Source organism: Sciurus vulgaris, assembly GCF_902686455.1.
Source record: "Sciurus vulgaris genome assembly, chromosome: 11".
Taxonomy (NCBI): Eukaryota; Metazoa; Chordata; class Mammalia; order Rodentia; family Sciuridae; genus Sciurus; species Sciurus vulgaris.
In genome coordinates, this window is record NC_136472.1 from 97,683,466 (window position 1) to 97,711,081 (window position 27,616).

Here is a 27,616-nt window from a genome sequence, read left to right on the forward strand (position 1 = left end):
TATAAAAATTTCAGAAAACACATGAAAGTATAAAGAGAGAAATTTTTTTAAGTCTCCTTTGATCTCACCACCCTGACATAGTTATAAACATTTTGCTGTATAAACCTAAACACACTAACAGCAGTAACATTTACCTCTTTACTTGAATGTAAATCTATTTCACTAGTTTTGGTGACAGCATTTTGTTTGATGGGCATACTTTTGTATGATGGGCATACTTTTTGATGGGCATATTTTTAAATTGCATTTTTAAAATTTCATGATTATTTATTTATTTTTAATTTATTTTTATTGGTGCATCAGGATTATACTTAATAGTAGAATTCATTATACCATTTTTGTACAAGCATATAGCATGGTTTGATCAATCTCTTGCCCATTACCTTCCTTTGTAGAAGCAAAAGTGTTGAGTTGAAGATTAAGGCTTTCCGTGAATATTAACAAGGAATCTTCTAGATAGATTATACCAATATCTACTCCCACTATGATGGCAGCACATTCTTTACCCCTGAGACAAATGCCTGAAATCTCGAGTACACACAATAACAATAAAAATGATAAAAAAAACTATTCTGAAATGCTTGCCATGTGCCAGCATCTATTTATTAGCATCATACATGTATGATCTCATTTAAGTTTAAAATAATTATATCATGTAGGAACTTTGATTATTCCCATTTTACAGATGAAAAACTAACACTTCAGAGAAACATATAATCATCTCAACAAAGAGTAGAGGTAAAATCAGGATTTGATCTCAAGCAGTCTGACTCAGGACTGATCTTTTAACACCTCAGGAGAAAGAGTCTGGCCCAGCAGAGGGAGTGGCAGAGGCCCTGGTGTGAGAGCATTTACAACTTTCCCTTGGGCTTCCTGCCGCACCACACTTTCTTGGCATTCCTCCCATCTCAAGGCAGTTATTTTTCATAACGCCTTTGCACCTGAGGCTCCTCCTCAGGTTAATTCCTAAATGGCACAGAACTCAAAGCCCATTAGTCCTGGGCTTTTCTCTCTTTTCTGTTTACACAGGGTTATAGGTGATTTTCCTCAGTCTCATCATTTTAAAGATTATATAAAGTCAATGATTTCTATACCCTATTGGCAATTCTGACCTTTTGTCAGACTTGTATAACCTTTCTCAGCTCCACTGCAAGGCCTAATCAGCACCTGAAGAAGGACAGAACAGACTTGCAGTTCCCTCTATTTGCTCCTCATCATCTTCCACATCTCTGTCAATGATATCACTGATACCTAGTTGATGAGACCAAAAATTAAGTTACTGAGATTTCTTATTTTTCCTCTCATCTCCACATCCATACTCTGAGTAATTTTGGTCTATCTACCTCCAAAGTACACCTTGAATCCATCCTTCCTATCTCCACTATCACTACTTTACCTCAAGTCTCCGTCATATCTAACAATCATTTCTGCACTTCCTATAATCATTCTGTACAACATTAAGAATTATCTTTAAAAATGAAAAATCTGATTTATCACACCATGGTTTGAAATTTTCAATGATTTCCCAATAGATTTAGAATAAAGCTCAAATCCTTACTCTAACTTAGTCTCTTCCTTACATGGAACTTGCCTTCCTCTCTACAGAACACTGCACTACAGATATGCTGCTCTCCCTTCTGTTACTTGAAAATATCACTCATCCTTAATGTTATACCTTTATGTTAACCATTTCCTTTGCTGAGAATGTTCTTCCCCTTAATCTAATGTTTCTCAACTGTAGGAATGTTGCCCCTCAAGGGGATATTTGTTAATATCTCCCCAGACATTTTTATCATGACTAGGAAGGCTCTACTGGTTTCTAGCATAGACTAGGGATGTTACTAAAATCTATCATTCACAGGACAGTCCCCCTAAAACAAAGAATTATCTGCTCCAAAATTTCAATAATGGGAAGTTGAGAAAATCCCACATCTGTTAATGTACATTGTTCACTAAATTGTTTAGATCTTAGCATGTAATTCTTCAGAGGCTATTTCTGATCATATATCCCAAGTCACTCACTGTTATGATAGCTGATTATAACTCTCTATAATGTATTTATCATTCCATATCTTTTTAGGTTTGTTAATGAGTTTTCTTGTTCTTTGTGTATTTCTCTAGATTACAAATGACATGAGAGTACCAGTATTCTCTTCCTAAACACTGTACCCCAAACACCAAACACTGTGGTCTTACACAAAGAAAGGATTAATAAATATTAGTAGCATGAACTAAAAAACTTAGAGTGTTCTGTTTTTAGTGGAGAAGGTGAAAATATTGACCACTGTAACTTGCTGATTCATATTAGGAACTTAGAGGTCAGTGTGGATCAGATGATAGAGAAGAAAAGAATTCACGGAGTGGATGGGATGGGTTGGAGCAACCACCTGACAAAGAAGCAAATTACAGGGATGTCAAATATTGGCAAGATCTCTAGCAACAATGGCAGAAGTGCAAGAAGGAGGGAGGTTGTAGGCAACAACAACCTATTCAAAGTTGGCAGCAGAGGCTCCAAGTAGTTCAGTAGAAGTCTGATCCTTCCTCTATTCCCCTCAACAGTGACAGCCTCAGCATCCATGTCACAGGGACTCAAAGCCCTAAAAATCCCAAAGTATTTCACCATTGATTGATATTGCCCCCAAATTACCTACAGCATTGATAAAGCTGATAGTAGAAACCAAAAATGACTTTAGACTTGTGCTGGAATGTCTCTAAGCAGAAAAGAGCATAACCTAAGTTTAAGGGAGGTCACCATCAGTAAGATCAAAGAATCTTCTCCCAAGACACACTATAGATTAGACCCAACTTAATTGACATTTTATTCAAATCAATCAATCAATCAAATACTCACCAGGTACCTATTGTGTACCTAGACCAGCCTTGCCAGGTCTTCTGTTTCTGGTGTGGCCTAGATAAAACTGTGAGAGTGGCAGACTGAGGCTGAGGGTGAACCAGGCCCCAACAATAAGACACATCAGGCACTGGTGTCAGCTCCAGCTGTGGCTGACAGAATGGCATAGCAACCAGAACACAGAGAATAGAATCTGCTTCAAACAAGACCTGGCAACAAAGATACAAAATGGAGTAATCTGACATCTTGAAATGGAGCCAGTGCACAATGATGAAGATTCTGGAGCAGATAATAAATCACTAGTGGAAGGAGACAGGCACTGACCAGGACTTCACTCTAAGAGTTTTGAGACCTAAGGGGTGGAGACTATTAGTAAAAGCAATGCCCAGCCCAACTATCTTTGACTGACTCACAGCAAATGCTAACAATTCAGGAGTTCTAGCAAGGATAGAAAAACAAATCAGTGCATGGAACTTTTCATGGTAAAGATGCCTAGATGAACATTGGAAGGATCAGCATATTTTCTCTGTTTAAAGGTGGTCTGAAGACAGGACCATGTCAATGCTTTCCATAAGGTCAATATTAGAGAATAAGATTCAAGTTTAGCCAAGACAAGACTGTAAGGAGCTCTCAATATCAGCATGGCAGAAACAGAAAGGCACTACCTGATATCTCTTTTTCTTTCCTTTCTTAATAAAAGAACACTGGTTTTATTTTGAGCAACAATGACTCCTGTTAAAAATTGCATTTCTCAGCTTCCCTCTTAGTCTTGTGTGACTAAGCTATAAGTAACTCCCAGTTATATGTGACTAAGATTTTTCCAAACTTACAAAGTCAACTATGGAAACTCTAAACTTGATGGAGTATTCTGTGAATACCCCAAAAAACTAGGGGAGCTGCTTAAGTTGGAGTAAGTTTACTTCTATCTACCTTTCCTTCTTTATGTTGATGATGGGAATAGGTGGTAACAATCTTATTGAACAATGAGTTAACCTTGAAACTAGAAATCACGACTGGGGGTCATTGTCTTAAAATGGCATAGAACAAATATAGAAAGAGAATAGATTCAAGATGAACAAAAGAGCTACCATACCAGTCATGGCATGCCTTCCTCTGAGTTCATCTTTTTCTTTTTTTACATGGGAAAGACATAAAGATATGCTTTGCTTTAGTCACAGTTAATAGGATCTTTCCATTATATGCAGCTTCCCCTAAATTCAACTGATACAGGTGGTTAAGAAGGAGGGTAAGCATACTCCAGAGGGGATCCCCATTATCCCCACTGCCTAAAGTACATTCCCTTAGAGAATAACTTTTCCTTGCATACGGGCAGGTCTTATCCGTGTTTCTAGCAGAACAACTGGTTAAGATTTTGCTCTCACTTGGATAGTGTGCCACACAAATTGTAATGCTTGACAAAAATTAGATGTTTTATATTAACGCATTTTTATACTTAAAAAGGAAGCAGAAAAGAAAATATCACAGATTCACATCTGCCCAAAGATAGTGTGAAGATTAAGTAAACATTGAGATTTTCAGACAAAAAGATACCATGGAAATGCAAAACATTGTTATTAATTAGCATAGTTGTAAAATTTCAGATTCGAAGGAGAGAAAAATCTTGTAAGTAATTATGAAATTCAATGTATAGCATTTAGACTAAATAAATACTTCTCCTAAGGAGTAAAACACTATGAGTATATCCTTTGACTTTCCAAATCAAACAATCCCATCTATCACTCAGTGGTATTGAAAAATGGCAGATGACCTAATAAACATAAATATCGGAGAGCCTGGGTGCCAGGGGCCGCCATCTGCCTGCAGCGCTTCCAGCCAGCTGTCCTGGGCCGCGAAGCCGGTGAGTGCACAAGCCAGGCCGCAGCCCCGCTGTCCGCACCGCTGGGTCCTCTGCCACGGCCATGGGGCATGGGCGCGGCTGCTGCGCGCGGTGATCGTGGGGGCTCCTGGCTCTGGAAAGGGCACTGTGTCGTCGCGCATCACCCAACACTTGGAGCTGAAACACCTCTCCAGCGGCGACCTGCTCCACAAAACATGCTTCAAGGCACAGAGATTGGTGTGTTAGCCAAGACTTTCATTGACCAAGGGAAGCTTATACCAGATGATGTCATGACTCGGCTGGCCCTTCATGGGCTGAAAAATCTCACCCAATATAACTGGCTGTTGGATGGTTTTCCAAGGACAATTCCACAGGCAGAAGCCCTGGATAAAGCTTATCAGATAGACACAGTAATTAACCTGAACGTGCCCTTTGAGGTCATTAAACAGCGCCTCACTGCTCGCTGGATTCATCCAGCCAGAGGCCCAGTCTACAACATTGAATTCAACCCTCCCAAAACTGTGAGCATAGATGATCTGACGGGAGAGCCTCCGATTCAGCGTGAGGATGATAGCCCAGAGACAGTGATCAAGAGACTGAAGGCTTACGAAGCCCAAACGGAGCCAGTCCTGGAGTAGTATCAGAAAAAAGGGGTGTTGGAAACATTTTTTGGAACAGAAACCAACAAGATTTGGCCCTCTGTATATGCTTTCCTACAAACAAAAGTTCCACAAACAAACCAGAAAGCCTCAGTTACTACATGAGAAAAGTGTGTTAACTAGTAAGATCAGCAGAACCTTCTCATCTTTGCATTAGCAGCTCCTTTTATTAAGATTCCAGCATGGATGAATTATTTGAAAATTGTTTTATTTCTACTGATTTTATTCTGGATATTAAGAATGTGCCAAATGATTCAGATACTAAGACTGATCTTTTGAAATAATCTAGTATATTTTATCCATTTATCTTCTCTAAGTGTGCATTTTTAAAACATCAGAAATATTGACTTTATTTTAAAGAATCTGTTAGAGTAAAATTAAAGGAGCAATTAGTAGTAACATTTTTGTTATCAAGTGGTTGATAAAAGTTTCATATTTTTCTAGAAAAGTACATATCATTTGGGGAAAATACCTCATCAGAGGCTTCTGCATAAACTGATGCCAAAAAATGTTTTCTAGCCCTGTGGAACGTGGTATGGTAAGACACTATATAAAATTCCAGGAAAAAGGCAATTAGATTACAGATCTGTTGCAAGATGCAAATTCACTGCTGCCTTTACACTAAGAAACACATAAGCTAGCTACATATGCTGTGTTTATTTTATCATTAGACATACCTTCAGTTTACTCAGAATTTTCAATTTGCTATAAAAAATGTATCAACATTTAAGAAAATAGTACTTTAATATGACTTATTTTCTTTTGAAAAATACATGTGTACTGAGGGACAACATTTGTGTCAAAAATTGACATTGAAGGTTCTTTTTTTTCCATTTTTTTATTAAAAATCATAAATTTACATAGGGCAATGTTGTTTGATTCATTTTGTTATTTTCTCCCTTCCCCCCACCCCTCCCACCCCTCTTTTCCCTCTATAAAGTCCTTCCTTCCTCCATTCTTACCACCCTCCTTATCCCAATCCTTAAACCTAACCTAGCCCTAACGATAACACCTCCTACCCGCCCCCATATGTCCTCATCCGCTTATCAGCGAGATCATTCATCCTTTAGTTTTTTGAGATTGGCTTATCTCATTTAGCATGATATCCTCCAATTTCATCCATTTGCCTGCAAATGCCATAAATTTATCATTCTTCATGGCTGAGTAATATTACATTGTATATATATGCCACAGTTTCTTTATCCATTCATCAACTAAAGGGCATCTACGTTGGTTCCAAACTCTGGCTATGGTGAATTGAGCAGCTATGAACATTGATGTGGCTGTATCTCTGTAGTATGCTGATTTTAAGTCCTTTGGGTATAGGCCAAGGAGTGGGATAACTGGATCAAATGGTGGTTCCATTCCAAGCGTTCTGAGGAATCTCCACACTGCTTTCCAGAGTGGCTGCACTAATTTGCAACCCCACTGGCAATGTATGAGTGTACCTTTCTCCCCAAATTCTCGCCAACACCTATTGTTGCTTATGTTCTTGATAATCGCCATTCTAATTGGGGTGAGATGAAATCTTAGGGTAGTATTGATTTGCATTTCTCTTATTACTAGAGATGTTGAACATTTTTTCATATATCTGTTGATTGCTTGTACATCTTCTTCTGTGAAGTGTCTGTTCATTTCCTTAGCCCATTTGTTGATTGCATTATTTGTATTCTTAGTGTAGAGTTTTTTGAGTTCTTTATAGATTCTGGAAGTTAGCGCTCTATCTGAAGTATGAGTGGCAAAGATATTCTCCCACTCTGTAGGCTCTCTCTTCACATTACTGATAGTTTCCTTTGCTGAGAGAAAGCTTTTTAGTTTGAATCTATCCCAGTGGTTGACTCTTGCTTTTATTTCTTGTGCTATGGGAGTCCTGTTAAGGAAGTCTGATCCTAAGCCAACAAGTTGAAGGTTTGGACCTACTTTTTCTTCTATAAGATGCAGGGTCTCTGGTCTGATTCCGAGGTCCTTGATCCATTTTGAGTTGAGTTTTGTGCAGGGTGAGAGATAGAGGTTTAATTTCATTCTGTTGCATATGGTTTCCAGTTTTCCCAGTCCATTTATTGAGGAGGCTATCTTTTCTCCATTGCATATTTTTGGCACCTTCGTCTAGTATGAGAAAATTGTATTTATTTGGGTTTGTGTCCATGTCCTCTATTCTGTACCATTGATCTACCTGTCTATTTTGGTACCATTACCATGCCGTTTTTGTTACTATTGCTTTGTAACAGAGTTGAAGATCTGGTATTGCGATTCCCCCTTGCTTCGCTCTTTCTACTGAGGATTGTTTTACCTATTCTGGGTTTCTTATTCTTCCAGATGAATTTCATAATTGCTTGCTCTATTTCTCTAAGGTACATCATTGGGATTTTAATTGGAATTGCATTGAATCTATATAGCACTTTTGGTAGTATGGCCATTTTGACAATATTAATTCTGCCTATCCAAGAACATGGGAGATCTTTCCATCTTCTAAGGTTTTCTTTAATTTCTTTCTTTAGTGTTCTGTAGTTCTCATTGTAGAGGTCTTTCACCTCTTTTGTGAGATTGATTCCCAAGTAGTTTTTTTTTTTTTGATGCTATTGTGAATGGGGTAGTTTTCCTAATTTCTCTTTCTGAAGATTCATCACTTACGTATAAAAATGCATTGGATTTATGAGCATTGATCTTGTAACCTGCTACTTTACTGAATTCACTTATGAGTTCTAAGAGTTTTCTGGTGGAATTTCCAGGTTCCTCTAAATATATAATCATGTCATCAGTGAACAGGGATAGTTTGAATTCCTCTTTTCCAATTCGTATCCCTTTAATTTCTTTGGTTTGTCTAATTGCTCTGGCTAGAGTCTCAAGAACAATGTTGAATAGAAGTGGTGAAAGAGGGCATCCCTGCCTTGTTCCAGTTTTTAGGAGGAATGCTTTCAGTTTTTCGCCATTTAGAATGATATTGGCCATGGGCTTAGCGTAGATGGCCTTCAAAATGTTAAGGAATGATCCCACTACCCCAATTTTTTCTGGTGTTTTGAGCATGAAGGGATGCTGTATTTTATCAAATGCTTTTTCTGCATCTATTGAAATAATCATGTGATTCTTAACTTTTAGTCTGTTGATATAGTGAATGACATTTATTGATTTCCGGATGTTGAACCAACCTTGCATCCCTGGGATAAAACCCACTTGTTCGTGGTGCACTATCTTTTTATTATATTTTTGTATGTGATTTGCTAAAATTTTGTTGAGAATTTTTGCATTGATATTCATTAAGGATATTGGTCTGAAATTTTCTTTCCTTGATGTGTCTCTGTCTGATTTAGGTATGAGAATGATATTGGCTTCATAGAATGAGTTTGGGATGGTTCCCTCCTGTTCTATTTCATGGAATACTTTGAGGAGTATTGGAATGAGCTCTTCTTTAAAGGTTTTGTAGAACTCAGCTAAGAACCCATCTGGTCCCGGAATTTTCTTTGTTGGTAGGCTTTTGATGACCTCTTCTATTTCATTGCTTGAAATTGATATATTTAAGTTGTGTATGTACTCCTCATTCAGTTTAGGTAATTCATATGTCTCTAGAAACTTGTTGATGTCTTCGAGGTTTTCTGTTTTGTTGGAGTATAGATTTTCAAAATAGCTTCTAATTATGTTTTGTATTTCACTTGTGTCTGTTGTGATATTTCCTTGTTCACTCCGAATTTTAGTAATTTGAGTTTTCTCCCTCTTTCTCTTTGTTAGTGTGGCTAAGGGTTTATCAATTTTGTTTATTTTTTCAAAGAACCAACTATTTATTTTGTTAATTTTTCCAATTGTTTCTTTTGTTTCAATTTCATTGATTTGGGCTCTGATTTTAACTATTTCTTGTCTTCTACTACTTTTGGTGTTGGTCTGCTCTTCTTTTTCTAGGGTTTGAGCTGTAATGTTAAGTCGTTTATTTTTTGATTTCTACTTCTTTTGTTGAATGCGCCCCATGAAATAAATCTTCCTCTAAGTACTGCTTTCATAGTGTCCCAGAGATTTTGATATGATGTGTCTTTGTTCTCATTTACTTCTAAGATTTTTTTAATTTCCCTCCTGATGTCTTCTGTTATCCATTCATCGTATAATAGTGTATTATTTAATCTCCCAAGTATTGGAGAAGTTTCTGTTTTTTATTCTGTCATTTATTTCTAATTTCAGTCCATTATGTTCTGATAGAGTACAGTAGTATCTCTATCTTCTTGTATTTGCTAACAGTAGCTTTGTGGCATAAAACATGGTCTATTTTAGAGAAGGATCCATGTGCTGCTGAGAAGAAAGTGTATTCATTCTTTGTTGGATGGTATATTCTATATAATCGGTTAAGTCTTAATTGTTGATTGTGTTATTGAGGTCTATGGTTTCTTTATTCAATTTTTGTTTGGACGATCTATCCAGCGGTGAGAGAGGTGTGTTAAAATCGCCTAGTATTATTGTGTTGTGGTCTATTTGATTTCTGGAATTGAGAAGGATTTGTTTGACGTACATGGATGAGCCAATGTTCAGGGCATAGATATTTATGATTGTTATGTCTTGCTGATTTATGCTTCCCTTAAGGAGTATGTAATGTCCTTCTTTATCCCTTCTGACTAGTTCTGGCTTGAAGTCCACATTATCTGAAATGAGGATGGATACTCCAGCTTTTTTGCTGTGTCCGTGTGCATGGTATGTTTTTTCCCATCCTTTCACCTTTAGTCTCTGGGTATCTCTTTCTCTTTCTATGAGATGAGTCTCTTGCAGGCAGCATATTGTTGCATTTTTCTTTTTAACCCAATCTGCCAGTCTATGTCTTTTGATTGATGAGTTCAGGCCATTAACATTCACCGTTATTATTGTGATATGATTTGTATTCCTAGTCATTGGACTCATTTTTGTTTTTTGACATGATTTGGTTTCTCCTTTATTTGGCTATTCCTTTAGGCTAGTTCCTCCCGTTGCTGATTTACATCGTTGTTTTTCATCTCTTCCTCATGGAATATTTTGCTGAGAGTGTTCTATAATGCTGGCTTTCTTTTTGTAAATTCCTTTAGCTTTTGTTTATCATGGAAGGATCTTATCTCATCGTCAAATCTGAAAGTAAGTTTCGCTGGGTATAAAATTCTTGGTTGGCATCCATTTTCTTTCAGGGCTTGGTAAATGTTGTTCCAGGTCCTTCTAGCTTTTAGGGTCTGGATTGGAAAATCTGCTGATATTCTTATTGGTTTCCCCCTGAATGTAATCTGATTCTTTTCTCTTGCGGCCTTTAAAATTCTGTCTTTATTTTTTATGTTAGGTATTTTCATAATAATGTGCCTTTGTGTGGGTCTGTTGTAATTTTGTATATTTGGAGTCCTATAAGCCTGTTGTACTTGGATTTCCATTTCATTCTTCAGATTTGGGAAATTTTCTGAAATTATTTTATTGAATAGATTGTTCATTCCTTTGGTTTGTTTCTCTAAGCCTTCCTCAATCCCAATATTTCTTAAATTTGGCCTCTTCATGATATCCCATAATTCTTGTAGATTCTGTTCATGATTTCTTACCATCTTCTCTATTTGGTCAACCTTGTTTTCAAGATTAAATATTTTGTCCTTGATGTCTGAGGTTCTGTCTTCCAGGTGATCTATCCTATTGGTTATGCTTTCTATGGAGTTTTTTAACTTGGTTTATTGTTTCCTTCATTTCAAGCATTTCTGTTTGGTTTTTTTTTCAGTATCTCTCTCTTTATTGAAATGCTCTTTTGCTTCCTGTATTTGCTCTTTTAACTGTTGATTGGTGCTTTCATTTAATGCCTGCATTTGTTCTTTCATCTCCTCGTTTGCTTCCCTGATTCTTTTAATTATGTACATTCTGAACTCCCTTTTTGACATTTCTTCTGCTGTGCTGTCATTGGGTTTTATTGATATAGTCTAGGTTTGTTTGGGACATTTTCTTCCCTTGTTTTCTCATATTGGTCAGATGTCAGTGGGACTCTGTGATATTGTAGATTTCCTCTATTGGCTTATAGTGTCCCTGTAGATTTCCAGTGTATCACCTACCAGCCTTCAGTAGCCAGAAGTCTTGGATTAACTTGATAATGTAGTGCTTCCGAAGAAAGCTGCCCCTAGCCCGCTACTGGTTCCAGGGAGAGACACCTGGAGAGGTCTCTTGCTGCCCAGCCCTGGTCCCAGAGGCTGCCTGCAAGTTGGTAGTCTCCACTGGCTTGGGGACTTGTAGCTGGTTCTGTGTGGACAGGCTCTCACTGGGCGGTCTGCCCCGAGAAGCTAGCCTAGAGAGGCACTTCCCGCCGGAGGGGGCTGGGCTGCTTGGTGAAGTCCCTGGCACCCTCTGCTGGTCTCTGAAGCAACCTGCGGGTGGGCCAGAGCTAGCAGTGGGGCAGGCTGGAGCTGGCCGAGCTGCTTCTGTGCAGAAAGGCTCTCACTGGGGGGCCTGCTCCGTGAGGCTGGAGAATCTGGCCCTGTGGGAGGAGTCTACCACCAGAATGCTCAGAGCTGCCTGGGGGAGACTCTATCTGCCCTGTCCTACTCTAATAAGCTGCTTGAATCCAGGCCTGCCGCCCAGCTGAGCTTCACTGGGTGGGGGAGACTCACCCCGTGGTTCTATTTTAGTCCGAGTCTCTCAATGCCTCCCTTTCTTGAATCCTGGGTTCTGGAGCGACTGGAGATGCAGTCATCCTCTAGTCTGCCATCTTGGATCACCCCATGGAAAAAGCCTGCAGCTGGAGGGGGGCAAGGCTGCCTGTAGAGGTCTCTGGCTGCCCAGCCCTGGTCCTAGAAGCTGCTTGTGGGTCGGAGGTCTCCACTGGCTTGGGTACTTGTGGCTGGCTCTGCGTCGAAAGGCTCTCACTGGGTGGACTGCCCCGAGAAGCTAGCCTAGAGAGGCGCTTCCCGCGGCGGGGGCTGGGCTGCTTGGGGAAGTACATTGTAAGTTCTTAAGTAAGCACCAACACTGAATTTTCGGTGGAAAATGTAATAAAATCTTATGTTTTCAGATATTACTCAGGTTAAGAAATATATATTTTAATATTTACTTGTCAGTTTTTTCTTGATCTAACCACACACTGCCTTGATACGTTATAGCAAAAAGAAAAAATAAAGAAAAGAGAAAACCCATGGCACTATGTAAAGTAAGCATACTTTGTCATTAAGGAAATAGATATAGACCAGGTATACCTGGGGGATATTCTCTTGACAAACACCAACATAACTGGCAAGCACGTATTGTAGTAAAGAGAATTTACAAGATAGGATAAGAAGGACCAGGAAAAGTAACTGTTCCTTAAGAGAGATCTTTGTTCTTGATTAAAGAATTGACACCTGCTAGTGTTCATTGCCACCTATCTTAAAGGGAAAGAACTCTGCTGGTGTCATCTGAGCAGTCATTTTAAAACCTAAATCATTTTAGATTCCTTAGTGGGGCAACAGGATGCTTATACATTGTGACCTGGTAAAAGTGGGGCAATTTGAGATGTAGAGGAAAAACCCAACTGTATCTTCTATGGGATATTGACTCTTATTTTACTTGGTGCTAAATCAAATGAATCAAGCCCTTATACCAGCTATTGTTGCCTTTGAAAATTTGACCCATTTTATTCCAGGCCTTTAAAATACAAAACAAATGCTAGCAAGTGGTTCTTATGTATTTGGGTGGTGGGGGGAACTGTTGGGGGCTGTGCCATGTTGGCGGCGCCGGGATGGCACCTGATCACGTGCAGTGAGGAGGTTAATTGACATGAGCACACTCAGGTGATTTTCTCATCCACACACACAATGTATGCGCATGTGTTCTCGAGCACTAATTGCCTACTCGGAGCATCTCGCCTAATCTTTGCATAAGAGGCGTGGCCCTGCTCTCCTCCTCCTGGAGGTGATATAAGTGTAGGCGGAGTGAGACAGACGTAGCAGCCATTAGCAGAAAAACAGTAGAAGAAGACTCACGCACGGAAGCAGCTAGACACCCGCGCGGCAGCAGCAAGTAGGGGAAGCTGCGGAAGGCAGATCGCGGAATGGAGAACTGAGACGCATCACTAGGGCACAGGGTGGCCTCTAAGCTCTAAGCAAAGCCTGTCTTTCTCTCAAAGTTTCTCTCTTAAGCAAAGTCTCTTTCTCTCTGATAAGCGGGGTCTCTCTCTCTCCTCTCAAAGCAAGTAAACCTCATTTCCTCTATCCTCTATGAACAAACAAGCAAGAAAACAGTGCACTAAAGAGAAAGATAGAAGTGCCTCAGTTTCCACTCCACCACCCATAAGACCTGTGCAAGTTGTTGCTGCAAGCGGTGACAAATATCCATGGATTTTGGAACCGCAAAGAGCCAGCGACAGGGAACAACTTATTTTACTTTCCTCTTGATTTTTAAAAATTCATTGTTGATCCTTTGAAATGGACCAGTGCTTTTTTTTAAAGGATTACAGGGATCATTTCACTATAAAACTTTATATAATGCCTTATTTGAATATTATGTTTCCTAAAAATGTTGCAAAACTACTAAACGTTTGAATTATCACTAGGTTATTGGGCATAGTGTCTTTATTAGAATATAATGAAATTTCAGCAATGTCATCCTGGATAACATAAATGTTGTAAAGCATATCTGTCACAAATGAATAACATAAATGTCAGAGAGTCAGAGACAAAGGAGATGCATTCACTTCCTCTTCAATTGATAAATAGCAAATAAGTTCCAGACAATAGTTTGTGACCCAATGTTTTCCCATCAGGAATAGTTTGGGGAATTGGGGACACAAAAATGATGAGGGTACATATTTTAATTTTAAATTTTTTCAAGAAGTTCCGAGTATGTCAATTACTTTATGTCCCAACTAGATATAAAATCTCTGAACCACTGATTTTCAATCCAACAATTAAAATTAAAATAGGCCTTTTGATATATGCAGCTTAATTAGGTAGGTATAAAAATTTTAACTAGGAATTTTATCAATTATAAACTTACCTCAAACATATTACATATATTTGTCTTTGCCATTTTCTCCATCCCTTAACACCACCAAAAGCAACAAATAACTAGAAAGATTGGTACTGTGATCCTAAAATATTCCATATGACTTTGCAAATAAAATGTTTGAATGAAAAAATACTTTGGCAAGCACTTGTAAATCTTAATTCTGTTCCATAAACCTTGTGGTCAGTGGGAAATCCTCTGAATTCTGGTAAATAGGTTAACTATCTCTCTTAGCTGTCAGTGACATATGAGTTAAGTTTTTATGTCTTCGAAGGAGGCCATGTAGTGGGAAGTGGAGGGGGGGAAACTGGCAGATTGAATCAGGTCTTTGCTTCACACCAACATATCAATGGCATATGAGATTAGTGTAATAAAATTTTTCATATATATCTGAATTTCTAACAAATTAGGTACACTATGATCCCCCTGAATTTTGTGCCAGATTCTTTGAGTTTCAAGCTTGATTATGTGATCAATTTTTGTTATAATTGTTTGTTAAGTGATTATCTATGTTAATGATAACTCTTTGTTAACTCAACTGATAAAAGTTTTTTTTTTTTAAAAAAAAGATCATAACTCTTCCAGGAAAGGTGTAATTATTCAAGAGCTCTAGAGTGGAAAAACAATAAAAATGAAAATACATCAAAAGATAATTCAGGAATAAAGGTCAGAGGGTGTGTCCTTATGAAAGAGAAAGGGTTGTTAGCTAGTAGAAGCTGAGAACCAAAAGAGACTCTAAGAGTTCATGCTCATTACAGATTATTCTAAAGAATACACTGTCCATGCAACCTTTTTTCTGAAAATAGAGATAACTGTATGCTACTTAGTAGTTTATAAAGAATTTTCACGTCCCTCATCTATAATGTGAATCTCATGACACTCCTGTTAAACTGACATCAATCTTTCCCATGTGGAGTAGTTATGGTCATACATTTACAAGTGCTCAAAGGACTTAATCCAAGAGTTTTTGAGTAGTATTTTTGAAAGTTTAAAGATTTGCTTAAAATGAAGATTCTAATTCACTAGGTATGGGATGACTTCTGAGGGTCTGAATATCTAACAAGTTCCCAGGTGTTACCAACATTGGTTAGCAATTTTAGATTAGATGTGGTGCTCTTTCAGTCTTTTATTCCCTTGTACTCCTCTCTCCTCTTCCATACCTACTGTCTTTATATAAAATATCTGGGGGCGGTTTGGGGCGTGGGTACCAGGGATTGAACCCAGGGGTACTTAACCATTGAGCTACATCTTCAACTCTTTTAATACTTTGAGACCTGGTCTCGCTAAGTTGCTGAGGCTGTCTTTGAACTCATGATCCTCCTGCCTCAGTTTCTCAAGTCACTGGGATTACAGGTGTGCACCACCATGCCTGGCTACACAAAGTATCTTATCACTTAAATATGTCACATTTTATGATATATGAATATATCACTAAAGTCACCTGGTAAAGATTCATGAATGGATAAACTAACCTGATTGCCAAAAATCTGAAGAGCATGATCTGTCGATGAAACTTGTTTCCCAAAATAACTGGAAACACCAAATATATTGAATCTGAGAATGGAAAAACTCTTTAAATAAAAAATCTGAAATCAAAACTGAGCTGATTGTTTTGGCTATCCCGAGAACACAGTTGATATTTATCCCATACCATTACAGGAAAAGGGTGGAATTCAGGGAAATGAAAAGAGAGTCCTGGACTGAGAAGAGGCTGGGATTAAGGCAGAATTTTTAAAAACTGAAAGCCTTTCTAAGCCAAACTGGAGTTTCATAAATCAAGTGAAGCAAAAACTCTACCCCTCACTACTCATCTACTGAAACTTGTCACTTTTAACAATCCTGACAGCTGTAGGAGAGCTGTGAAATAGAATGCTAACTTCATAGTTTCCTCCAAGACATCATGAAACACATGCTGCATGACCAGGTAAGGGGGCAGATCAGTTTTCTGACCCCTGGACTCCTCAGCTGCGGATCCTGACTATCTCGAGTTTCCAGAACTATTTGAGGCCAGCTTGTAATGAAGCTTTTATTCGTGTCCAAAAATAATATTCGCCCTAATGAATGAATTTTAAAGAGGATAGTGAGAGACACAAATGGGACTACTTTTTTCTGACAACTTCCAAGTCATACTTCTTTAAGATACAGTCTGTGTCCTTTGGGTTGAATTTGAGAGGGCTGTCTTGTAAGCACGTTGGACGACTCATAGTGAGGACAGACAGGAGACAAAGGGTGAAGCTGTGGTGTTGGGGTCACAGGTAAGGGGAAGTGCCATTGCATCACACCACAGGGAGCGGGGAACTGGTACAGGACCCCAAGCTCTTGCCTCTCGGTCCTCTAAGGTAATGCTAGCCAGAAGTCCTCTTTTAAAATGTTCTAGTGGCTAATAATTTTTTAAGTTTATAACCCAGTTTTTCTACTTAGAGTAGAAATCTGAATTGTTTAAAATAAATGTACCCTTCAACTCACATGACAAATTAATCTTAAAAAGAGATGTAACCTAAAATGGAGAAATGCTAAAAATATTTACATTTCATGCTGTCATCATCTGTTAGGTATATTGTACAAAATGACATTTTTTTCTTTCTCTTATGACAAAAAAATCTCGAAAGCAAAGCAATGATAAGTAGTTATTTGGCACAATAACATTGAAAAACAAATATCTGAGTCCATTATTACAGATTTTTTTGGACAAACCCAACTGTTACTTCCAGTGGTTCCAAGTTGCTATTTAAAATATTTACATATTTATCAACTTGGATTTAATTCTAAATTTAATTCTAAATCCAAGTTGATAAATCTTCATCTACGCTTCTATTTTCACACAGATATATGAAAAGCTTGTGTTCAATGTATTACTTTTCCTAAATTGTACTGTTCCCGTGTATTTATCATTGAAGTGATTAAATATAACTGACCAAATTTTTTTGATTTTCAGAGAAATATAACCACTTAAGTCAATAATTTCTGTATTTCTATAAAATGCAATAATTATTCCATACATTGTAATTTACTTTAAAGACAATATGCTATTTGGGGAGGATTCCAGGAACATTTCAGCAAAAGATGAAAATTCAAGAGAATAGAAAATAAAATGAATTTAGACTTTAAATTTAAATCAGCAATATCTTTATTAAAGAATAATAGTGGGAATTAATTAGGAATAGCACTTTTTCTAGTTGTCAGTTATTCTAAAAAGCAATATTGAAGGTTTCAATATATGCAATTTCTTATAAATAGAATCACATGACTGAAGATAACTCTTGTGGGTAGTTTTGTTCAAATTCAACATTTTATACATTAGTCAAATTTTCATTGCTGTGATCAAAATATCTGACATGAACAACTTAAAGGAGGAAAAATCTATTTGGCTCATTGTTTCAGAGACTTCAGTCAACAGTAGGCTGGTTGCATTGCTATGGGTCTGAGGAGACAGAACACAATAGTAAAATGCACAGTGGAGGAAAGTAGCTCAGCTCATGGTAACAAAGGGAGAGAGAGAGTGGAAAGGACTGGGACAATATATAAGGGCATGCCCCCAGCGACCTACTTCCTCCAACCATGCCCTACCTGCCTACAGTTTCCACCACCTCCCACTGCTCCATTCAGCTATGAGTGGACAAGTCTACAGATGAGGTCAGAACTCTCATGACCCAATCACTTCCCCAATGCCCCACCTTTGAAGATTGCTATATGGTGAATAAAGTCTTCAACACATACACTTTTGGGAGACATTCCAGATCCAAATCATAACATTATATAAGAAAGAAAACAAAATACAAGATTTTATTTGATGTTCTTCCCTTGAAGGAAATTGTCCTTTTGAAAAATTTGAAATCCATTTCAATTAAAAAAGATATATCTAAATTTCTTTATTTAATGTTCTATTGGATGCTATCAAGCATTCATTAAAAGCATCTGACATATCATCAATATCAAGATAAATATCTAGAAAGGAAATAAAATTAAAATCAAATTATGAAAATTATAATGCAGATTCAATAATTGGGAAAATAAGAAAAGAGCATTATTAGTGTGGGCTAGTTTGATCAAAAATAACTTTCTGTAGCTTAGTACCCAAATTACTGAATTTTTCTACCTTTTATCTATTCCTTTTATAGACATAAATAATATATTAAAACTACTTCAAGTTAATTTTAACTTTCAGAGCTAAAGCTATTCCACCTTCATCAAAGATCAACAGCAGAGTGAATCTTTTGTGAGACACTACCTGTTTAATCTTCTGATAAATCTGCCATATGACATTAGAGATCTTAGACTTAAAAAACTACAGATACCTCTTAGCTGTTGCTTTCCTAATTTATTAACTCAAGCTTCAATATGACAAAGGAAATTTTGGACTTAGTCATCTTGCTTTTCATTTGCCACTGGAAAGATCAACAAAGGAAGAGGGTATATAAGAAACATACAGCTCTCCTTGGGGACCACACCGGGCACAGGACATCCTCAGCCTCATAAATTAACTCCCGCCTCAACCCTAATTGCTATTCTTACATAACATTACATTTCATCTCTATCTTCCTTTCTTCCCTCCTTCCTTTTTTCCTAATCAAATACATAACCTTGACTTTCAGAGCTGGGAAAACAGCAAATCTCTTTTAGAAAGCAAGCTGGGTTTGCAAATCATAAGTAGATACCAATCAAGCTTCTATCATTTAACAGCTGTGTGACTCTGACTTGGTCCCTATTTCTCTTTAAAATGAAAACAATAAAGATTTGTATAGACTTCTTGTGAATATTTAATGATAAAAGTACTTGAAAATACTTTTGAAATTTTAAAATCTTATATAAATTAAAGAATTATTATAAATTATATATGCCACCAAAGCAGATATTAATTGTTCCTGACTGATAATAACCTTTCTAGGGTGCTGCATTTGCCTAGTAATATTAAAGTTTGTTTTAGATGAAAGCGAAAGGGGAAAAAGTCTCCTAAGTTTTTTATAATTAAAATTTCCTGATTCTTGTCTGGGAAGGGCAAATAATTCATTCCATAACATATTAGAAATGGCTTTTTTATCAATTCAGCATAAAGAATAAGACTCTGAGAGAATAAAACTGAAATAAGTGTTGCTAGAAGCGTGTAAAGTAGGAAAAAAATAATTGAGAGAGGTCTGGGCATAAGGAAACCTGGGAAGGAAAGAGAAGGTCCTAATGACATGTCACTTCTCATGATATCTAATTCCCATGATATGTAATTTCCCATTAACTTACATGTCTACCTTATTAAAATACAAGCACCTCGATTGTCAGAATTATATTTCCTAACCTTGTGTTACTGTATATAACTGACAAACAACGATTAAATAATTTCATTTAAATTTTATCATAATTGCTAACAAGTAATTCACTGAAGATTTTATATCCTTTTATGCAAAATTGAAGCTGTGGCACAAGAGAGTAATTTACTCCAAAAAGTTAAACAATTGTAGATAAGTATTGAATGTGATTTGATTGGCAGTTTTATTTTCCAGTTTAAGTTTCACTAACATTTATCTCATGGATATCTGAGGCTTTTGGTTAGAAACTTGTCACTGTGACCAAAATGCCTGACAAGAACAGCTTAAAGGAGGAAAGTTTATTCAGGCTCATGGTTTCAGAGGTCTAGTGCATGGTTGGCTGAGTGCATTGCTCTGGGCCCAAGGTGAGGTGGAGATTTGTGGTGGAAGAGACTGGCAGAGACAAACTTCTCAGGACATGGCAACCAGGAAGCAAAGAGAGGGGAAGGGGAAAGGGCTGCAAGGCAGATGAACCCTTGCATAACTCACCCCAGTGACCCACCTCCTCCAGCCATATCCCACTTGCTTACAGTTACCACCCAGTCAGTCCATTCAAACTAGGAAGAATGTATTAAGTTATAGTTCTCATAATCCAATCATTTCACCTCTGACTATTCCTTCATTAGCACAGGGGTTTGGGGGACAATTCATGTTCAAACCATAACAAAACTCCATACATCAAGATTAGATTACTTCTTGAGGCCCTGGGTAGGTGGGGTTAGGGTTGTGTGTTGCATTTTGCTTACTTGGTAGGTTAGGTTGATATGTTTGGCTGCTTAGTACAAAACTGTGGATAATTATTTGTAAAGCATGTTAGCAGCCCTTCACAGTGAAATTCATATCCAGTGACCATGATAGATGGGTGAAATGCCTGCAGCTTGGACAAATGCCAACAGTGTGCTTTTCCTGAGGACAGCAATGAATGACTCTAGCCCTGAGTCAGCCTAACTGGTATGCCTGGGAAAATGCTTGAACAAATCATGATTAAATCAGTCTGCAAATGCTTCTAAAAGAACATGAGTTTGTGAAGAACAAAGCCTGGAAAATAAATCTCTTCTGCCAATTCAGAGTCCATTGTGATAAGTAAGAAGATATGTTGGAATTTGACTTTATAAGGCTTTTGATCCTTTGTGAATGACACCATCAACCCCAGGGAAAAATAACAGAGGTTAGCCCAGGAAACAGAGGCATGCCCTCCTACACAGAACTCCAGGGAAATTATGCTATAAGATTAGCCAAAACCACATAAGGGACATCTGACAATAGGGAGAATAGGTCCCGGGAAGGCCATGACTATTGTTACATAGTAAGCACCAGACTAAAAGTGACCATCTTAAATTTAAAAACACTCCTTTGACCCCACTTCCTCCTCTAGCCCCATTTTTTAATCCCATTTCTGGAAAAATTCCTTGAAAGACTTTTCCATATTCACTGTCTCAAATTTCTCTTCTTCAATTGCAAGACAGTTGCATAATTCACAGAGCCCAGTGCAAAATAGAAATGTGACCCTTGCTGAAAGTTTTAATAATTCAAAAACAGGGACAGAAGGGCATTAATTTTCACATGAGCTTCCCTAGGCATAGGGTCTTGTACAACTACCCAGGTCATAATATTCATGAAATGGGCCCTCCTCCATTGCCTTCTGAGCAATGCTTCAAACAAGCTCTCAGTGTCCACCAATTCTACTACATAGTGCTTGTTGATGTCAGCGCTAATTCCTGTTAGGGTGAATCTAAGTCAATTCTCTACTTCATCTTACTGTATCAATAACTGAAATTTAACAAAGTCATCACTCCCTTCTTAAAGCACTGTCTCCGCCTTGTTCCAGAACACTTCCTGTGTTCCCCATTTACTCACTGGACACTGCTCCCATTAGTTCTATCTGGTGATTCCTCCTTGCACTAGGCTCTCCAAAGGAATCTACACCATAAAGCCCAGAACCTATGACACATTACATTACATGGAGAAAAGGGTTTGTAGATGTAATTCAGTTAAGATGTAATTCAGTTAAGTTATCCTGGATGACCCCACTGGACCCAGTGTTGTCATAAGGGTTAGAAGGAGGAGGAGCATCCTAGCCAGTGAGAGATGTGATGACAGAAGAGGGAGGAGTGACATGAGAAGGGACCCTGAGCTGAGGAACGTAGGTGGCCTCTAGAAGCTAAAAAGGCCAGGAAACAGACTCCCCTGTGAAGCCTTCAAATAGAACATCCTGAAGCTTTAAAAAGACCTTGATTGCTTTGCTGACCTACAACACTGTAAGAGAATAAATTGGTTGTTTGTTTATTTAAGACACTCAGTTTGTGGTGATTTGTTACAGGAGCCATGATAAGCTAATATATTCTTCATCAGTCCAGCCTCTCTCTATTGGCTTGGCCAAGGGCTCATCCTCAGGACCTCTTAGCTTCCTATTCATATACATTCCCTCAGATGTCTCATTCAGTTTCAGGGACTTAAAACCCCAGCTGAACATTGAGGACTCTGAATTTATTTCTCTGAATCAGACTTCAGCTCTAAACTCCAGATTAATATAAACAACAATTCACTTCAGGTTTCCTTTAAATGTCTAAGAGGCATGGCAACTTCGACCTATCCAAATGCGTTGTCCTCCTGCCATCCCCCTTCTGTGTCAGTAAATGAAGGCTCCAATTTGATTCTTCCAGTTTTCTTAGGCCAAAACCCTCAGCTATCCTTGACATTTCTCTTTTCTTTACACCCCACATACTGCCTATCAGGAAATCCTGCTTGCTGAACCTCCAAAATAAATACAAAATCTGACTCTTCTTACCACTTTCTCTGCTACCCTTCTAAATGAAGCCCCCATCAAGGCTCACCTGGAATATTACGACAGCCTCCCAGCTGGAGACCCAGCTTCTAACCTTGTCCCCCTGTCCTCTAGGCTCAGTCCAGCAACAAAGTGATTCTCTTAGAATATTCATAATGTCAAATCGCTTCTCTTAAAACCCTATAATGGCTTTCCCTTTCAGTCCAAAGGCATAACTTTAGAAGGACCTAGAGGGTCTCTGTGATCTGGCCCTTCTGCTATTCCCCCGTGCCCCTCCTACCACTCTCTGATTCACTCACTCCCTTCCACACCAGCCTGGTTGCTCTTCCTAGAACTTTAGATTTTTGCATATGTTACTCCTTTGCCAAAAATGAAAACACAGATGTATCTACATTACCACTTCTCTCACTTCTTTTAGGTTCTCTCCTCAAATGTTCACTTATTACTATCCCTGAAGATTCCCCCACTCAACTCCCTGTCTTTCTTATTCTGCCTTGCTAATCTCCTCAGTTCTACCATTATGTAACAGACACACTTATTCATTTATGGTTTGTTTATTTGAATCCTGCTACTAGAATGTAAGTTCTGTTAAGGCAAGTGCATTATTTTGTTCTCTAAACTTAAAGTTCTCAGTGCCAGAACTGCAAGTAACTGATGGTAGGTACTTGGTAAATACTTGTCATTGAATTAGATAAATGAATAATACCACAAACCAGAAGTGCTGGACTCATTTGCCAATTTCTAACTAACATATCAATGACTATCCATGAATAAATCATATCCTAAAATCACATTTTGAAATGAATATGAAAAAACTATTAGTAGTGTCTTAGAAATTTCTGGAATGTCTATTACTTTTACACTGTGACCCAGGGACTACATTGATCAAAAACCAGCTAGTCTTCCTTAACAGGCAGGCACATACACACACACACACACACACACACACACACACACACACACACACACAGACTTTCTACTGGGAATGATTTTGCTTAAGGGACATTTGGCAATGTCTGGAAACATTTTTGTCACCACTTGGGGAAAGGTGTTACTGGCATCTGGTGAGCAGACACAAAGATGATGCTGAACATCCTGTAATTCACAAGATGACCATACATATAAAAAAGTAATTTTCCAGCCCAAAATGTCAATAGTAGCAAGGTTGAGAATGTGTTTGGCTTTTTGAGGCATAGTGTTTTTTAAATGTCAGGTCACATTGATCAATAATATTGGTTAAGGTTTCTATATGTTTTTCTAATTTTCTTTTTACTATACTATCAGCTACTAAAAGATGATTGTTGAATTCTTTGACTATAATTGGAGATACATTTTTCTTTGCAGTTCTATCAGTTTTTTGTTTCACATCTTATGTAATTCTGTTATTAATACAGAAACACTTAGGATTGTTACTTTCTCTTTAAGAAGTTACCTTTTTGTCATGATCAAAATAGTCCATTGTTGGTAAGATTCTGAAATCTATTTTGCCTATTAGATATGACCACTCAGCTTTCCTTTGGTCTACCTTTTTCTACCCTTTTACTTTTGAACATTTTTTTGTCTTTTTATATAAAGCGGTAATTTTTTTTTGTACACAGCATATAGTTGATTTTTTTCTTAACCCAATCTAATGATCTGCTATTTAGTTGTGCTATTTAGGCTACTAGAATGTAATATTATGACTGATATGATTGAGATTAAGTCTACCATCTTTGTATTTGCTTTATATTTGTCCCATCTCTTCTTTATTTTTTATTTTTCTGTCTCCTTTTGGACTTACTGGATCATCTTAATAATTCCATGTGATAGTATTCTAAGATGGCCCCCAAGAAAGCTACCCCTGAAATACACACTTGAATATTCATTCCCCTTCTCTTGAGTGTGGGCAGGACTTGTGAATGTGATAGAATTTTACTCTCATGGTTAGGTTATGGTATATGGAAAAGTTGGAAGAGATTTTGTTGTAATTAAGGTCTCTAATCAGTTGATTTTGAATAAATCAAAAGATTATCCTTTGTACAACTGACCTACTTAGGTGAGCCTTTTAAAAGAAGCTAGACCATCCCTGAAAGGTAAGATTACAAGGAAGAGACTGCTATGGTTAAGATATGAAGTGTCCCCCATAAGCTCAAGTGTGAGACAATGCAAGAAAGTTTAAAGGCAAAATGATTGGGTTATGACAATCTTAACCTAATCAGTGCATTATTCCCCTGATTGGGATTAACTGGGTGGTAACTTTAGGCAGGTAGGGTGTGTCTGGAGGAGGTGGGTCCCTGGAGGGACGTGTCTTGGAGTATATATTTTGTCCTTATTGAGTGGAGCTCTCTCTTTTTCTGCTTCCTGGTGCCATGTTCTCAGCTGTTTTTCTTCACCATACTTTTCCACCTCATGTCTGCCCCACCGCGGGCCCAGAGCAATGGAGTAGTCATCTGTGGACTAAGAACTCTGAAACCATGAGCCCCAAATAAACTTCATCCTCTAAATTTGTTTTTGTCAGGTCCTTTGATCAGGGTGGTGAAAAAGCTGACCAAAATAAACATTGTTTCTGGTCTTGGCTAAGTAAACTGCCTTGATGGGAGATGACAACTCAGCAGGAATGTGGGGTACCCCAGAAGTGGAGAATGGTCCCTGGCCACTATATTCTGAATGTTTGTGTCCATCGCCACCACCAAATTCATATGTTGAAGTTCTACCACCCAAGGTGATGGTGTTAGAGGATAGGGCCTTTGGAAGACAGTTAAGTCCTAGTGGCCCTCATTTATGAGATTATAAACCTATAAAATAGGTGCAAGAAAGACCCTTGGACTCTTCTACCATGTGAGAACAAAGCAAGGCACCATCTTTGAACCAGGAAGTGGGCCTTCACCAGACACCAAATCTGTTGTCAACTTGACCTGCAGAACTGTGAAAAATAAGTCCCTGATGCTTATCAACCACCCAGCTTGTTTTGTTACATCATCCCCAAAGAACTAAGATATTGACCAACTACTATCAAAAAGTGAGGGCCTAAGAGGATCTCAGTTATGAAAGAAAGAAAGAGAGAGAGAGAGAGAAGAACCTTATGACCTCAGAATACAAATTAATTCTGCCAATAACTGGATGATCTTGGAAACACATCTTCCCTAGCGAAGCATCCAGATGAGAATGCAGCTTTCTGAATCAGCCACGAGAGATCCTGAGCAAAGGTCAAAGCTAAGAAGTACCTGAATTCCTGACCCACATAAACTGTGAGATAATAAATATGTGCTGTTTGCAATGTTAAACACGTGGTTGTTTATTGTACAGTGATAGAAAACTGATACATTCCACTTTAGATTCTTTATGAGATTATTAGATAAACCTGTTTATGTGTGGTTGCTCTAAGGATAAGGGTCTCTACTTTTAACTTATCAGCCTACCTTCAAATACATTGTACCACTTTTATAGTTTAAAACTCTTCCAGTTGTTTTCATCCTTTTCACCAATTCTATCTTTGTGCTGTTGTTGTCATGTACTTTTCTATGTGTTGTTATAAACCCCCTACACGTTGTTTTTATCTTGTTTAAATAGTGAATTATCTTTAAAGACATGTTGTAAGAAAAAGAAAGTCTCTTTTATTTATCATGTATTCACCATTCCCAGTGTTCTATTTAGATTACTATTTTCATTTGCCTAAAGTGCTAACTTTAGTATTTCTTATAAGGCAGGTGTGCTGGTGGTAAAATCTTCTGATTTTTATGTCTTAAAGAGCCTTTTTCACCTTAATTTTTGAGAGATATTCTTCCTGCCTATAGAATTCCAGGTTGACAGGGTCCCCCCATGACACATACATACACCTGGAAAAATATTGACCCACTGTTTTACCTTGCATTATTTCCAACAAAAAGTCAGCTGTTGTAGGTAAACAATAATAGGAAACACTTAGAACAACACCCAGTGATCATTATGCATCTCATTTGTGTATTTACATGTGCTTTACAAATATTAGTTTGTTTAGTGTACCCCTAGCTATATCATAAAGTAGGTACTATAATTGTGTCTGTTATATTGATAAGGAAAGTGAGGCACAGAAAGACTGAGCTACTTAACTGCAGTTCACAGGACCTAAAGACATGGCCAGGAATGAAGCCCTAGCTGTCTGACAGAAGCCGCCTTAAGCATTGACTCACACTATTTCTTCACACTAGATATCAAAAGATCAATGTAACTTCATAGAAAACTCAGAAATATGCCTAAGTGTTATACAGTACATGATAAAAGTCATTCTTGAATTGCTGTATTATAATCCTGTCATCCTTTGTCCAATCAAAAAGTAAGCCTATTGAGCTAGGGCTATAGATCACTTGCCTATTATACACAAGGCCCAGGTTCAATCCCCAGTTACAACACACACACACACACACACACACACACACACACACACATAGAGCACCTCTGTCCTATATCACTTTAGCTCTGTCTCTAATATGACCTGACTGCTCCCCAGTGTCTGACTTTTTCAACATGATTTCTGAAAGCTTAAGTCTAAAACAACTCCCAGATTCTTATTCTTCAAGCATGGATGAATATTTGCCCTTTATGCTATTTTCAAGACTTCCATCTCTCTGCATCATTGCCACCTGCCAAAACCTGACTACCACATGTATCTTCCTGGTTTGGAACATGCTATTTTATAGGTGAACTCATAAAGTAAGATTCATGTCTGTGTTACCACAGTGACAGACATGCAGTAGTTCTCATAAATGATTGGATCAGATGTTTTAAGAAATAATTCCTCCAGGAGTCAGAAATACTATCATGTTCAGTGAAAGCCTGCTATGAGCTCAGAACAGCATTGTTTTCATCTCTTGAGCTGGGGTTGATTATTTCTAACAGACAAAACAAAGGAGTCTTTCGTGTCAGAAGCAAAGGAAGACTGTTGGCTTTAGATGTCTTGACTCCAGATCATGAACTGTCAATTCATTAACAAACTATGACACAAATGAGAATGATTTTCTCCATCTACTCCCTGTGCAATCATTGCATAAAGTAAATATTGACCCAGAAAAAAATGAATGTTTCAAGCATTAAGGATACTTCTACTCAGAACGGAGTACCAGCTTAATATCCGACTTCTCAACATTCACCCTTATATTTCAAGATAGTAAAAGTGTTTAGGTATTCCTTTGTCTTCATTCTATAAGTGAGTAATAATACACAGTATAAATTTCATATTTTGAGAATTAAATGAGGAAATATTTACAAAACCCTTCAAAGTGAAGACTTTGT

The 27,616-nt window shown here is 37.8% G+C and overlaps 1 pseudogene across 1 annotated transcript; it reads left to right on the forward strand.

Moving 5' to 3' along the window:
* Positions 1-4,607: 4,607 nt before the first annotated feature.
* On the forward strand, positions 4,608-6,133 carry LOC306638576 (GTP:AMP phosphotransferase AK3, mitochondrial-like; annotated as a pseudogene). The gene has a single exon. The product of its transcript is annotated as a GTP:AMP phosphotransferase AK3, mitochondrial-like (transcript).
* The last annotated feature ends 21,483 nt before the right edge of the window (positions 6,134-27,616 follow it).